The following is a 15741-nucleotide window of genomic DNA, read 5'->3' as shown; positions in this document are numbered from 1 at the left end:
ATGTTTCAGTATTTGCGGGCAGTGCAGCATATTTGTGCGCATTATTTTCCACAGCCATTCGCAATCTTTTTTGCCTTTTATATTAAACTTGTTTTTCTGTCAGATGGCCTAGGCCTACCGCAAATGTTCTGCCAACACCTCCATAGACCTTTTAGCAAGTTCTCCATTGCTATTTCCTTTAGGAAACTGCCTTGGCCCAATTCCGATACTTTCAAAGGATACAGCAAATAAGGGCGTTGTCACCACAAAAGGTCAATGATGTGAGTTTTTCAGTCTAAATTGTCATGCTCATTCACGCATGCGCAGTTACGGACGGGTCTGATTTATAACGAAACGTGTATGTATGGTGTGCGCCAAGTTTAGAAATATATTTTTATGTGTGCAGGATTTTTTTAGAAATGTCATGCAGATATTTATTGGGAAATTTATGCCACAGTTATAAATGAAGGTCCTGGTGAAGTAGTGCACTATATAGGGAATAGGGGGCCATATGCTATGCTGACAAACTGATGATCATGGTTTGGAAGTGATTCTGAGGGTTGGGAAGGTGGTCTGCTTTGTAATTACAGGTGACAAGGGGTTCTCATCCCCAACTTCTCACCTGTGTTTGTGAAGAGACTGAAGCGGAAACGAGCCGTCCCCACTCCCTCGTTTTGTTTCTGTCAGTGAACTAAGTGGACCAGACCCAGCTGCTGTCGCATTGGTGTCTATGGGAGAGCCACCTCTTTAAGCAGACAGGAACTGACCATTTTATTTTTCCTGGTAAAAGGCCCGAGTGAACCATCTTCATTCATCCACCATCTTTGTTACTAATCGCTGGACACTTGATTCTCCACCTCCATCCCTTTCCAGCCTTCCAGTCAAGTGTGTATCAGAAGGATCTTCTCCTTGGCCTTTTATCAATTAGATTTGCTTACTTCCTCCGTCCTCTCTTGCCTGCTTTTGTAAAAAGGGAGTCAGGACGGAGTGTGACCGTGGAAGGAACTTCTCCACTCGCGCATCATTAGGCAACTTACTTCTACAGGGTGGATCCCAAAATAAACGTGTTAAATTATCAAAACAAATTAAGTTAGCTGTGCAAGACATTTTATAGATACATTTTTTAAAGTAGCATATTGTTTTGGAACGTGTGGATGTTTTTCTGTGACAAAACTAAAGCTGATTCGAAGGGGGTGTGCCAGAGATATCGAAAGTCTTTGCAGTAGGACACACATGCGTATCCTTAGTGAAAGGTGGCTATCGAAGGGTACACTACTTTCGGATATGGCCCCTATGTATCGAATGGTATTCTGTTTGGGATGCAGTCGTCATGGTATACGATGAAAGCAGTATGATTATATTTTACCTTAACCTGTCAAGCTTTTTCTACATATTAAGTGGAAGGAGACGAGAAGAGCTGCAGTAGGGATCCACTTTAGACTATTGAAATGCACCCAGAGTGTGACGGCTGGAGCCTGTCAACCCTTCTCTTTCCCTCACTCCCTCCCTCCCTCCCTATTCAGGTGGCTGGTCTCTCCCTCCCTCTCTCCCTCCCTATTCAGGTGGCTGGTCCCTCCCTCCCTCCCTATTCAGGTGGCTGGTCTCTCCATCCCCCCCTCCCTCCCTATTCAGGTGGCTGGACCCTCCCTCCCTATTCAGGTGGCTGGTCCCTCCCTCCCTATTCAGGTGGCTGGTCTCTCCATCCCTCCCTCCCTCCCTATTCAGGTGGCTGGTCTCTCCATCCCTCCCTCCCTATTCAGGTGGCTGGTCCCTCCCTCCCTCCCTCCCTCCCTCCCTCCCTCCCTCCCTATTCAGGTGGCTGGTCCCTCCCCCTCCCTCCCTATTCAGGTGGCTGGTCCCTCCCCCCTCCCTCCCTATTCAGGTGGCTGGTCCCTCCCCCTCCCTCCCTATTCAGGTGGCTGGTCCCTCCCTCCCTCCCTCCCTCCCTCCCTCCCTCCCTCCCTCCCTCCCTCCCTCCCTCCCTCCCTCCCCCTCCCCCTATTCAGGTGGCTGGTGTCTCCATCCCTCCCTCCCTCCATATTCAGGTTGGCTGGTGTCTCCATCCATCCCTCCCTCCCTCCATATTCAGGTGGCTGGTCTCTCCATCCCTCCCTCCCTCCATATTCAGGTGGCTGGTCTCTCCCTCCCTCCCTCCCTATTCAGGTGGCTGGTCTCTCCATCACTCTTATCCCCTCTTCCTGACGTCTCCATGGCCCCATCACCCCCTCCTTTTCTGTTCAGGTGGCGTCATCCTTTCCCCCCTCCCTCCATCCTTCCCTCTATCATTCCTACCCTCCTTCTATCCCTCCCTCCTCCCTTCTCTGTTCAGGAGGCTGGTCACCTCATCCCTTCCTCCCTCTCTCTCCTGTTCCTGAGTCCTCCAGAAGGCCATATGGACCCTGCTGAGAGATGGCCTGTTCCTCCCACTTGGCCTGCACACTCACCTAGGGAAGGAAGTGTGTGTGTCACTGTGTTTGAGAGAGAGTGTGTCTGTGTCACGGTCTGTGTGTGTGTGAGTTAGTGTAGCGTCCTGATTCTCCAGCAGGAACATGGCCTACGGACTCACGTCCACACTACACACCACAACACACCCTGCAGGAGATGGAGTGGGTGTGTGGGTGTGTGTTGTGGGGCGGGTGGGCATTGGATGGCAGGACGGAACTCAACATGACTGACCATATGATCTCTGACACACCACTACAGCAATGTCCTCGGCTGGTTTATTTTAGGGACAAGAAGTGTGTGTGTGGCTAAATTTGAGAGAGATGAATTATCTACACTAGAGATTCTACCGTCTGACACTAGGGACTCTACCGTCTGACACTAGGGACTCTACCGTCTGACACTAGGGACTCTACCGTCTGACACTAGGGACTCTACCGTCTGACACTAGGGACTCTGCCGTCTGACACTAGAGATTCTACCGTCTGACACTAGAGATTCTACCGTCTGACACTAGAGATTCTACCGTCTGACACTAGGGATTCTACCGTCTGACACTAGATACTCTACCATCTGACACTAGATATTCTACCATCTGACACTAGATACTCTACCGTCTGACACTAGGGATTCTACCGTCTGACACTAGAGATTCTACCGTCTGACACTAGAGATTCTACCGTCTGACACTAGAGAATCTACTGTCTGACACTAGGGACTCTACCGTCTGACACTAGGGACTCTACCGTCTGACACTAGGGACTCTACCGTCTGACACTAGGGACTCTACCGTCTGACACTAGAGATTCTACCGTCTGACACTAGAGATTCTACCGTCTGACACTAGGGATTCTACCGTCTGACACTAGGGATTCTACCGTCTGACACTAGGGATTCTACCGTCTGACACTAGATATTCTACCGTCTGACACTAGAGATTCTACCGTCTGACACTAGATATTCTACCGTCTGACACTAGAGATTCTACCGTCTGACACTAGATATTCTACCGTCTGACACTAGGGATTCTACCGTCTGACACTAGAGATTCTACCGTCTGACACTAGAGATTCTACCGTCTGACACTAGGGATTCTACCGTCTGACACTAGAGATTCTACCGTCTGACACTAGGGATTCTACCGTCTGACACTAGAGATTCTACCGTCTGACACTAGATATTCTACCGTCTGACACTAGGGATTCTACCGTCTGACACTAGAGATTCTACCGTCTGACACTAGAGATTCTACCGTCTGACACTAGAGATTCTACCGTCTGACACTAGGGATTCTACCGTCTGACACTAGAGATTCTACCGTCTGACACTAGATATTCTACCGTCTGACACTAGATATTCTACCGTCTGACACTAGGGATTCTACCGTCTGACACTAGAGATTCTACCGTCTGACACTAGGGATTCTACCGTCTGACACTAGAGATTCTACCGTCTGACACTAGATATTCTACCGTCTGACACTAGGGATTCTACCGTCTGACACTAGAGATTCTACCGTCTGACACTAGAGATTCTACCGTCTGACACTAGGGATTCTACCGTCTGACACTAGAGATTCTACCGTCTGACACTAGATATTCTACCGTCTGACACTAGGGATTCTACCGTCTGACACTAGAGATTCTACCGTCTGACACTAGAGATTCTACCGTCTGACACTAGAGATTCTACCGTCTGACACTAGGGATTCTACCGTCTGACACTAGAGATTCTACCGTCTGACACTAGATATTCTACCGTCTGACACTAGATATTCTACCGTCTGACACTAGATATTCTACCGTCTGACACTAGATATTCTACCGTCTGACACTAGATATTCTACCGTCTGACACTAGAGATTCTACCGTCTGACACTAGATACTCTACCGTCTGACACTAGATACTCTACCGTCTGACACTAGGGACTCTACCGTCTGACACTAGGTACTCTACCGTCTGACACTAGATACTCTACCGTCTGACACTAGGGATTCTACCGTCTGACACTAGGGATTCTACCATCTGACACTAGATACTCTACCGTCTGACACTAGGGATTCTACCGTCTGACACTAGATACTCTACCGTCTGACACTAGGGATTCTACCGTCTGACACTAGATACTCTACCGTCTGACACTAGGGATTCTACCGTCTGACACTAGATACTCTACCGTCTGACACTAGGGATTCTACCGTCTGACACTAGATACTCTACCGTCTGACACTAGGGATTCTACCGTCTGACACTAGATACTCTACCGTCTGACACTAGGGATTCTACCGTCTGACACTAGATACTCTACCGTCTGACACTAGGGATTCTACCGTCTGACACTAGGGATTCTACCGTCTGACACTAGGTATTCTACCGTCTGACACTAGGTATTCTACCGTCTGACACTAGGTATTCTACCGTCTGACACTAGAGATTCTACCGTCTGACACTAGGGATTCTACCGTCTGACACTAGGGATTCTACCGTCTGACACTAGGGATTCTACCGTCTGACACTAGGGATTCTACCGTCTGACACTAGGGATTCTACCGTCTGACACTAGATACTCTACCGTCTGACACTATGGATTCTACCGTCTGACACTAGATACTCTACCGTCTGACACTAGATACTCTACCGTCTGACACTAGATACTCTACCGTCTGACACTAGATACTCTACCGTCTGACACTAGGGATTCTACCGTCTGACACTAGGGATTCTACCGTCTGACACTAGGGATTCTACCGTCTGACACTAGGGATTCTACCGTCTGACACTAGGGATTCTACCGTCTGACACTAGGGATTCTACCGTCTGACACTAGGGATTCTACCGTCTGACACTAGGGATTCTACCGTCTGACACTAGATATTCTACCGTCTGACACTAGGGATTCTACCGTCTGACACTAGGTATTCTACCGTCTGACACTAGATATTCTACCGTCTGACACTAGGGATTCTACCGTCTGACACTAGGGATTCTACCGTCTGACACTAGGGATTCTACCGTCTGACACTAGGGACTCTACCGTCTGACACTAGGGACTCTACCGTCTGACACTAGATACTCTACCGTCTGACACTAGGGATTCTACCGTCTGACACTAGGTATTCTACCGTCTGACACTAGATATTCTACCGTCTGACACTAGGGATTCTACCGTCTGACACTAGGGATTCTACCGTCTGACACTAGGGATTCTACCGTCTGACACTAGGGACTCTACCGTCTGACACTAGGGACTCTACCGTCTGACACTAGGGACTCTACCGTCTGACACTAGGGATTCTACCGTCTGACACTAGATATTCTACCGTCTGACACTAGGGATTCTACCGTCTGACACTAGAGAATCTACTGTCTGACACTAGATACTCTACCGTCTGACACTAGGGATTCTACCGTCTGACACTAGATACTCTACCGTCTGACACTAGGGATTCTACCGTCTGACACTAGATACTCTACCGTCTGACACTAGGGATTCTACCGTCTGACACTAGATATTCTACCGTCTGACACTAGGGATTCTACCGTCTGACACTAGGTATTCTACCGTCTGACACTAGGGATTCTACCGTCTGACACTAGATATTCTACCGTCTGACACTAGGGATTCTACCGTCTGACACTAGGGATTCTACCGTCTGACACTAGGGATTCTACCGTCTGACACTAGATACTCTACCGTCTGACACTAGGGATTCTACCGTCTGACACTAGGGATTCTACCGTCTGACACTAGGTATTCTACCGTCTGACACTAGGGATTCTACCGTCTGACACTAGGGATTCTACCGTCTGACACTAGGGATTCTACCATCTGACACTAGAGATTCTACCGTCTGACACAAGGGATTCTACCGTCTGACACTAGGTATTGGGGGAATATGTGCATTTGTTTGAATTAAATCTATGCAGCTGTGTTATTTATATTAGCTTTGTCTCGTCTCAACTGAATTTGTGTGAGTGACTGTTATCATTCAGTTCCAGCATTCAGTTACCTGCCACCTACCTACTCAATATAACTGACTGTTTTTGGATGTTCTGATCACAGGCTTTGATGCTTGAAGTCGTTCCAAACTTTACTTCTGGAAGTTTGTTGTACAAAAGGCAGTTCCTGCATTGTTTACTGTCCAACACCAACTCCTTTTTTCTTTCTAGTTTTTCATCCCCTGATCAAAGAGCTCCTCATGGATTAACTATAAACCAAAGAAGTGCTTCTCTCCTGTGTCTCTTCATTCTAAACTTTATTGACATTGTTTCTTGGGACAAAGGGTATGTAATACTCAGAAATATCCTCCTCTCTTTTGAGATGCAGAACTGTACACACACGCACGCACGCACGTGTCCACGCACGCAACCACGCACGCAACCACGCACGCAACCACGCACGCACGCACGCACGCACGCACGCACGCACGCACACACACACACACACACACACACACACACACACACACACACACACACACAGTTTGAAGGGTGTAATGTGAGCTTGGCCAGGCTCCTGCTCTGGTCCTGGCTACAGAAAGAAAACAACCTATTTGATGTGAACAGAACAGAACTTGGATTCACCAGAGACCCAGTCAGCTTTTGACCAGACCTGGGCTCAAATACTATTTGAAATATTTTAAGTGTTTCCTTTAGCCTGCCTGGAATGCCAGGTGGGTGGGGTTTAGAGTTGTGGGACTATTATATTGGTCAATTAAGCCAGATAAGCTCAATCAAGCACAGATAAAGTATTTGAAATGATTTCAAATCGTATTTGAACCCAGGTCCGCTTTAAACGGGTACATTTGGCAGAGGAATTGTGGGCCATGCAGAAATAAATAACATGCATTCAAAGACAAGCTAAAAGATACTGTGAGGATGGTAGAGATGAAGAAAAGGAGGAGGGGGATGGAGTGATTCTGGAAGAGTTTTGAGCTCATACGTTAGAGCAATGAAGTGGGTTGGGTATGCTGAGAAACAATGAACACAGTCATGGAAGGAGGGAAGGGTTGGGGACAGATGTTTCCAATCAATTGCGCTTCCATCATGTGATGGACAGATGGATGGTGTGTGTGTGTGTGTGTGTTTGTCTCTGTGTGTGTTAGTGTGGTCACTGTTTATGGAAGTCCCATAAGAAGCCGTGGGAAACATGATCAGACTACTGTACATGGTGTTGTATGACGTAGCCGACCTTCTCCTTCCAATAACTATCCCACTCTCTGTATTTCTTGTTCTCTCGCTCCGCTGTTGATGTTTTCAATTGTGCCAAAAAAGACCATGCCTCTCCCCTCTCCCCTCTCCCCCTCCCCCTTTCTCTCTCTCTCCTTTTTTCTCCCTCTTTCTGAGACACCTCTCTTTACCTCCCCAACCTCTCTCTCGCTCTCTCCCTTGGTCCCTTATAGTCAAAACACAGGCAGACTGCATAAACTGCATCTACAGCACACGGCTAGGGCTACAGTATACTGCTGGGGCTACAGTATACTGCTGGGGCTACAGTATACTGCTGGGGCTACAGTATACTGCTGGGGCTACAGTATACTGCTGGGGCTACAGTATACTGCTGGGGCTACAGTATACTGCTGGGGCTACAGTATACTGCTGGGGCTACAGTATACTGCTGGGGCTACAGTATACTGCTGGGGCAACAGTATACTGCTGGGGCTACAGTATACTGCTGGGGCTACAGTACACAGCTAGGGCTACAGTATACTGCTGGGGCTACAGTATACTGCTGGGGCTACAGTATACTGCTGGGGCTACAGTATACTGCTGGGGCTACAGTATACTGCTGGGGCTACAGTATACTGCTGGGGCTACAGTATACTGCTGGGGCTACAGTATACTGCTGGGGCTACAGTATACTGCTGGGGCTACAGTATACTGCTGGGGCTACAGTATACTGCTGGGGCTACAGTATACTGCTGGGGCTACAGTATACTGCTGGGGCTACAGTATACTGCTGGGGCTACAGTACACGGCTGGGGCTACAGTACACGGCTAGGGCTACAGTATACTGCTGGGGTTACAGTATACTGCTGGGGTATACTGCTACAGTATACTGCTGGGGCTACAGTATACTGCTGGGGCTACAGTATACTGCTAGGGGTATACTGCTGGGGTTACAGTATACTGCTGGGGCTACAGTATACTGTTGGGGCTACAGTATACTGCTGGGGCTACAGTATACTGTTGGGCTAAAGTACTGCTGGGGGTATACTGCTGGGGCTGGGCTGGTGTTATACTGTTGGGACTTGGGGGATTGTTGGGACTTGGGTGATTATGGCTGGGCTGGTGTTATTGTTGGGACTTGGGGATTGTTGGGACTTGGGGGATTGTTGGCTGGATTGTTTGACTTGGGGGATTGTTGGGACTTGGGGATTGTGGCTGGGCTGGTGTTATTGTTTGGACTTGGGGGATTGTGGCTGGGCTGGTGTTATTGTTTGGACTTGGGGGATTGTTGGGACTTGGGGGATTGTGGCTGGGCTGGTGTTATTGTTTGGACTTGGGGGATTGTGGCTGGGCTGGTGTTATTGTTGGGACTTGGGGGGATTGTTGGGACTGGGAGGATTGCTGGGACTGGGGGGATGGTGGGATTGGGGGGATGGGGGGGATTGTTGGCACTTGGGGGATTGTTGGGACTTGGGGGATTGTTGCTGGGCTGGGGAAGGCTGAGGGGGACGAGATGTGCTCCTTTAGTGTAGGAAGGGAGTTCACAGTTGACATAGAGAGTAGAGAATTGAGAGTTGGAGTGGAGAGAAAGAAGAGAATGTGGGTCAGAGGGGAAGAGAGGGAGAGAAAGAGAGAGATGTGAGGGGAAGAGAGGGAGAGAAAGAGAGAGATGTGAGGGGAAGAGAGGGAGAGAAGAGAGATGAGGGGAAGAGGGAGAGAAGAGAGATAAGAGAGGGAGAGAAAAGAGAGATGTGAGGGGAGAAAGCGAGAGATGGGAGGGTGAGGGGTCAAAGAAAGTGAGAGATGGGAGGGGTGAGGGGTCAAGAAAGTGAGAGATGGGAGGGTGAGGGGGTCAAAGAAAGCGAGAGATGGGAGGGGTGAGGGGGTCAAAGAAAGTGAGAGATGGGAGGGGTGAGGGGGTCAAAGAGAAGAGAGAGATGGGAGGGGTGAGGGGTCAAGAGAAAGAGAGAGATGGGAGGGGTGAGGGGGGGGTCAAGAGAGCGAGAGATGTGAGGGGTCAGAAAGAGAGATGGGAGGGGTGAGGGGTCAAGAGAGAGAGATGGGAGGGGTGAGGGGGTCAAGAGAAAGAGAGAGGGAGGGGGTCAAAGAAGAGAGAGATGGGAGGGTGAGGGGTCAAAGAGAAAGAGAGAGATGGGAGGGGTGAGGGGGGGGATGGGAGGGGTCAAGAGAAAGAGATGGGAGGTGAGGGGTCAAAGAGAAAGAGAGAGATGGGAGGGTGAGGGGGAAAGAGATGGGAGGGTCAAGAGAAAGAGAGAGATGGGAGGGGTGAGGAGGTCAAAGAGAAGAGAGATGAGGGGGAGAGAGGGGGTGAGGGGTCAAGAAAGAGAGAGATGGGAGGTGAGGGGGTCAAAGAGAAAAGAGAGATGGGAGGGTGAGGGGTCAAAGAGAAAGAGAGAGATGTGAGGGGGTCAAAGAGAAAGAGAGAGATGGGAGGGGTGAGGGGTCAAAGAGAAAGAGAGATGGGAGGGTGAGGGGGTCAAAGAGAAAGAGAGATGGGAGGGTGAGGGGTCAAGAGAGAGATGGGAGGGGTGAGGGGTCAAAGAGAGAGATGGGAGGGTGAGGGGTCAAGAGAAAGGGAGAGATGGGAGGGGTGAGGGGTCAAAGAGAGAGATGGGAGGGGTGAGGGGTCAAGAGAAGAAGAGATGGGAGGGGTGAGGGGGTCAAAGAGAAAGAGAGATGGGAGGGGTGAGGGGTCAAGAGAAAGAGAGAGATGGGAGGGTCAAGAGAAAGAGAGATGTGATGGGGGTCAAAGAGAAAGAGAGAGATGTGAGGGGGTCAAAGAGAAAGAGAGAGATGGGAGGGGTCAAAAGAAAGAGAGATGTGAGGGTGAGGGGTCAAAGAGAAAGAGAGAGATGGGAGGGGTGAGGGGTCAAAGAGAGAGATGTGAGGGGTCAAGAGAGAGATGGGAGGGGTGAGGGTCAAGAGAAGAGAGATGGGAGGGGTGAGGGGTCAAAGAGAAAGAGAGAGATGTGAGGGGGAGAGAGATGGGAGGGGGTCAAAGAGAAAGAGAGATGTGATCAAAGGGAGGGATGTGAGGGGGTCAAGAGAGAGAGAGATGTGAGGGGTCAAGAGAGAGAGAGATGGGAGGGGTGAGGGGTCAAAGAGAAAGAGATGGGAGGGGAGGGGTCAAATCGAAAGAGAGAGAGGGGGTCAAAGAGAAGAGAGAGAGATGTGAGGGGTCAGAGAGAGAGAGATGAGGGGTCAAAGAGAAAGAGAGAGATGGGAGGGGGTCAAAGAGAAAGAGAGATGTGAGGGGGTCAAAGAGAGAGAGAGATGTGAGGGGGTCAAAGAGAGAGAGAGATGTGAGGGGGTCAAAGAGAGAGAGAGATGTGAGGGGGTCAAAGAGAAAGAGAGAGATGTGAGGGGGTCAAAGAGAAAGAGAGAGATGTGAGGGGGTCAAAGAGAGAGAGATGTGAGGGGGTCAAAGAGAGAGAGAGATGTGAGGGGGTCAAAGAGAAAGAGAGAGATGTGAGGGGGTCAAAGAGAAAGAGAGAGATGTGAGGGGTGAGGGGGTCAAAGAGAAAGAGAGAGATGGGAGGGGTGAGATGTGAGGGGTGAGGGGTCAAAGAGAGTCACAGCGGAGAGTTGCTGAAGTGTGTTCCTAAACCTGGGTGAATTAGTTTTTCCAACATTCTATCCATGCTTGTCTAAGTACAGCTGTGAAAACTCCTCTCTGACCCATAAAGCTTATTGTTCCATCACTGAGAGAGAGCATGAGAAAGGGAGAGAGAACAGAGAGACTAGAGGAGAGAGAAAGAAAGAAATGGAGAGACAGAAAGAAATTGCGAGAGAGAAGAGAGAGAGATAAATGGTGAGGAAGAGAAATGGAGAGAGAGAGTGATAATGAAGAGAAATGGGTAGAGGCATCCAGACCGCCCGTGCACCTCCACAGCCCAGTGTATCCGGTGCCTCTGCCAAGAACGAAGCCTCCAGTGATGATCCATGGCGGCAGGGTAGCCTAGTGGTTAGAGCGTTGGACTCGTATAAGGTTGCAAGTTCAAACCCCAGAGCTGACAAGGCACAAATCTGTCATTCTGCCCCTGAACAGGCAGTTAACCCACTGTTCCTAGGCCGTCATTGAAAATAAGAATTTGTTCTTAACTGACTTGCCTGGTTAAATAAAGGTAAAATAAAAAATAAAATAAAATGGCACGAAACCTCCAGCGACGGTCTCCAGTCCGGGGCCTCCAGCGACGGTCTCCAGTCCGGGGCCTCCAGCGACGGTCTCCAGTCCGGGGCCCGCAACTAGGGTCCCCAGTCCGGGGCCTCCAGCGACGGTCTCCAGTCCGGGGCCCGCAACGAGGGTCCCCAGTCCGGGGCCTCCAGCGCGGTCTCCAGTCCGGGGCCTCCAGCGACGGTCTCCAGTCCGGGGCCCGCAGGGTCCCCAGTCCGGGGCCTCCAGGGTCCCCAGTCCGGGGCCTCCAGCGACGGTCTCCAGTCCGGGGCCCGCAACTAGGGTCCCCAGTCCGGGGCCTCCAGCGACGGTCTCCAGTCCGGGGCCCGCAACGAGGGTCCCCAGTCCGGGGCCTCCAGCGACGGTCTCCAGTCCGGGGCCTCCAGCGACGGTCTCCAGTCCGGGGCATCCAGCAACGGTCTCCAGTCCGGGGCCCGCAACGAGGGTGCCCAGTCCAGGGCCCGCAACGAGGGTCCCAAGTCCACACCTTTGGGGGGGCGGGGTACTGTCACGCCATGACCTTAGAGATCCTGTTTATGTCTCTATTTTGGTTTGGTCAGGGTGTGATTTGGGGTGGGTATTCTATACTCTATTAATTGTATTTCTTTGTTTTGGCCGGGTTTTGGCCAGCTGTCTATCGTTGTCTCAGATTGAGAACCATACTTAGGAAGCCCTTGTTTCCACTTGTGTTGGTGGGAAGTTGACTTTGTTTAAGGCCTTTAGCTTCACGGTTTGTTTTTGTTTGTATTGTTTTGTTCGGGCGTAATTTTCCAAATAAAGAGAAAATGTACGCTCACCACGCTGCACCTTGGTCCTCTTCTTTTCACGGCCGTGACAAGAGAGAGAGAAATGGAGAAAGAGATAAATGGTGAGAGAGAGAAATGGGTAGAGAGAAAGAGAAATGGTGAGAGAGAGAAATGGAGAGAGAAAGAGATAAATGGAGAGAGAGCAACTGGGTTTTATTGGTGTTTTCAGGGTCAGATGGTCAGTATTTGCCATGAATGGAGGAGTGAGTGTGTGTGTGTGTGTGTGTGTGTGTGTGTGTGTGTGTGTGTGTGTGTGTGTGTGTGTGTGTGTGTGTGTGTGTGTGTGTGTGTGTGTGTGTGTGTGTGTGTGTGTGTGTGTGTGTGTGTGTGTGACAGACAGGAATGTGATGGAGAGATGTTGAGAAGACCTCCTTAGATGATATAGCCTCGGCCTACATAGGTCTATGTTTCTAAAAAAAAATAGGCCTCTATCTTGCACTTGATGTGAGATAGATGGAGAGGTTGCCTCTCTATATACGTGGCATTAGTTAAAAGGCGCCTAAAAAGTTTAGATAATCAGTCAAATAGCTTTACATATTCTCAAATTCCAGAGTATCTTTGCAACGTGCGGGTTCGGGTGACGTCTTGCTGTCCTCAGATCAGACCATAGGATTTGATTCCTCTTCCTCCTCCCCGCAGCAGGTTTCGCTTCGGGAAGACCAGAGACAAACAACCCTAGCCCATACTGGTGTGCCGAGGCGGAGAGCACCGCGTCGTAGACAGTCAATCACAATGCAAAACAACAATTAACGCACTGGACTCGCAACAACTCTTACTACGGCTCCTCTTCAAAAACAATAACAGAGGTTGCCGCACGGATTGCACGCTTCTTTAGAAGGAGGATCATATTTCGACTGGGTTTGCGCGTGTGGAAGGAAAATGCCCTTCTACAAGCGCACGCTAGTTCCCAAGGATGTCTGTAGAAACGACACGAAGAGGCCAAATGCGAATTTCGGGGACTTGGTGGACGTGTGCGGGTTCTCTCTGTGTTCCGTGCTCCGACAGCTCTCGGATTTATCCCGACAGTCCGTCAGCATCTTGGAAGAGCTCGAGGGCGAGCTCGTGTCTGTCTGTCTCCGGTCGGAAACGCTCGAGGGTAAGGTGATGAGTTTACAACGGCACATCACCGCGCTCTCCAAAAAGCCACCGCCAAAGAGTAAGAAATTAATCACACTTTATTATTGTATATAACTTGTGTGGCCGTAGGAGTGAGCTCAACTCACTGAGGTCAACTTTTAGTTGAGAATGTGTGGGAGAGAGATTCATAATCGCCAGTTATTGTTTGAGGTAACTTGGACATTGGTGGAGGAAATAAATCATGCTATGTTTATACTGTAAAGGGTGACGATCACATTACTTGTGTGCGTTTCTTAGCCATAACCGTGCATTCTGCAGCTTTCAACGGTTGTTTACAAAATAGGACTCTCCCGCTTTCTCACTCTGTGCCTTTTGACTTATGTTTTTTAAACCCTACTCATATTCCACTCATGTTACAAAACAGTAGCCGATTGTCTATATTCCTTAAGGTATGGGCCACACTTCATCAGCGGCCACTGGAAACGCTGCGCGTGCCACAACATTGTGTCACAGTGGCAACCCAACCGGTATACTTTGTCGCCAAGTCACTTGGTGCGACACGAGCTATAGGCTATTGCGAATATCGACAGCGCGCATGATTACAGATTTAGACGAGGGCAGTGTCACAGATAGATGTTCATTCATTCATTCAAATAGAAATAGAAGCACAGCACACGATGCATGATTTGGTGTCCCAAATGGCATCCTATTCCGCATGGTCAACAGTAGTGCACTATATAGGGAATAGGGCTCTGGTCAACAGTAGTGCACTATATAGGGAATAGGGCTCTGGTCAACAGTAGTGCACAATATAGGGAATAGGGCTCTGGTCAACAGTAGTGCACTATATAGGGAATAGGGCTCTGGTCAACAGTAGTGCACTATATAGGGAATAGGGCTCTGGTCAACAGTAGTGCACTATATAGGGAATAGGGCTCAGGTCTAAAGTAGTGCACAATAGGGTGCAATTTGGGACCTAATAAAAGTGACAGCAGTTCTGTCTGAGGCTGTCGACCTCTGTTTCTGCTCTGCCCTGTTGGCTTGAGTTCAGCTAAACCAAGCCAAACCAAACCAAACCAAGCTAAACCAAGCCAAACCAAACCCAACCAAGCCAAGGCAGCTACCAGAGACTGAACACATGGCCCAGAACAGAAGAAATGTATTTCCTATGAAAAAGATATTGTAAGTTAAGCAGCTCTCAGTTGGAGAGTGGAACCTCAGTCATGATGCCTACAGTCAGACATAGAGAAACACTTTTGCTGTGATGCTGCTGGTGGAATAACAGGTCAACCTCAGTAGGTTATAGAAGTGCCATGGCAACTCACAGTGAAATGCCATGGCAACTCACAGTGAAGCGCCATGGCAACTCACAGTGAAGTGCCATGGCAACTCACAGTGAAGTGCCATGGCAACTCACAGTGAAGTGCCATGGCAACTCACAGTGAAGTGCCATGGCAACTCACAGTGAAATGCCATGGCAACTCACAGTGAAGCGCCATGGCAACTCACAGTGAAGCACCATGGCAACTCACAGTGAAGCGCCATGGCAACTCACAGTGAAGCGCCATGGCAACTCACAGTGAAGCGCCATGGCAACTCACAGTGAAGTGCCATGGCAACTCACAGTGAAGTGCCATGGCAACTCACAGTGAAGTGCCATGGCAACTCACAGTGAAGTGCCAAGGCAACTCACAGTGAAGTGCCATGGCAACTCACAGTGAAGTGCCATGGTAACTCAGATTGGACACTTGTGATTTACTATGTTGGTATGACAAAAATGAGATTGTAAGTTCAGCCACTCTCCAATTGCAGAATGGAACGTCAGTCATGAATGACAAAGATTTTCAATTCATAATGTTGTCTTTGTTTTGGTCTAATAACATTACATAGCATGACACTGACTCAGTACCGGTACCCCCACTATATAGCCTCCACACTGACTCAGTACCGGTACCCCCTGTATATAGCCTCCACACTGACTCTGTACCGGTACCCCTGTATATAGCCTCCACATTGACTCTGTACCGGTACCCCCTGTATATAGCCTCCACATTGAATCTGTACCGGTACCCC

This window comes from Oncorhynchus keta, chromosome 35, assembly GCF_023373465.1.
Source record: "Oncorhynchus keta strain PuntledgeMale-10-30-2019 chromosome 35, Oket_V2, whole genome shotgun sequence".
In the NCBI taxonomy this organism is placed as follows: Eukaryota; Metazoa; Chordata; class Actinopteri; order Salmoniformes; family Salmonidae; genus Oncorhynchus; species Oncorhynchus keta.
This window is presented reverse-complemented; position numbering follows the sequence as displayed.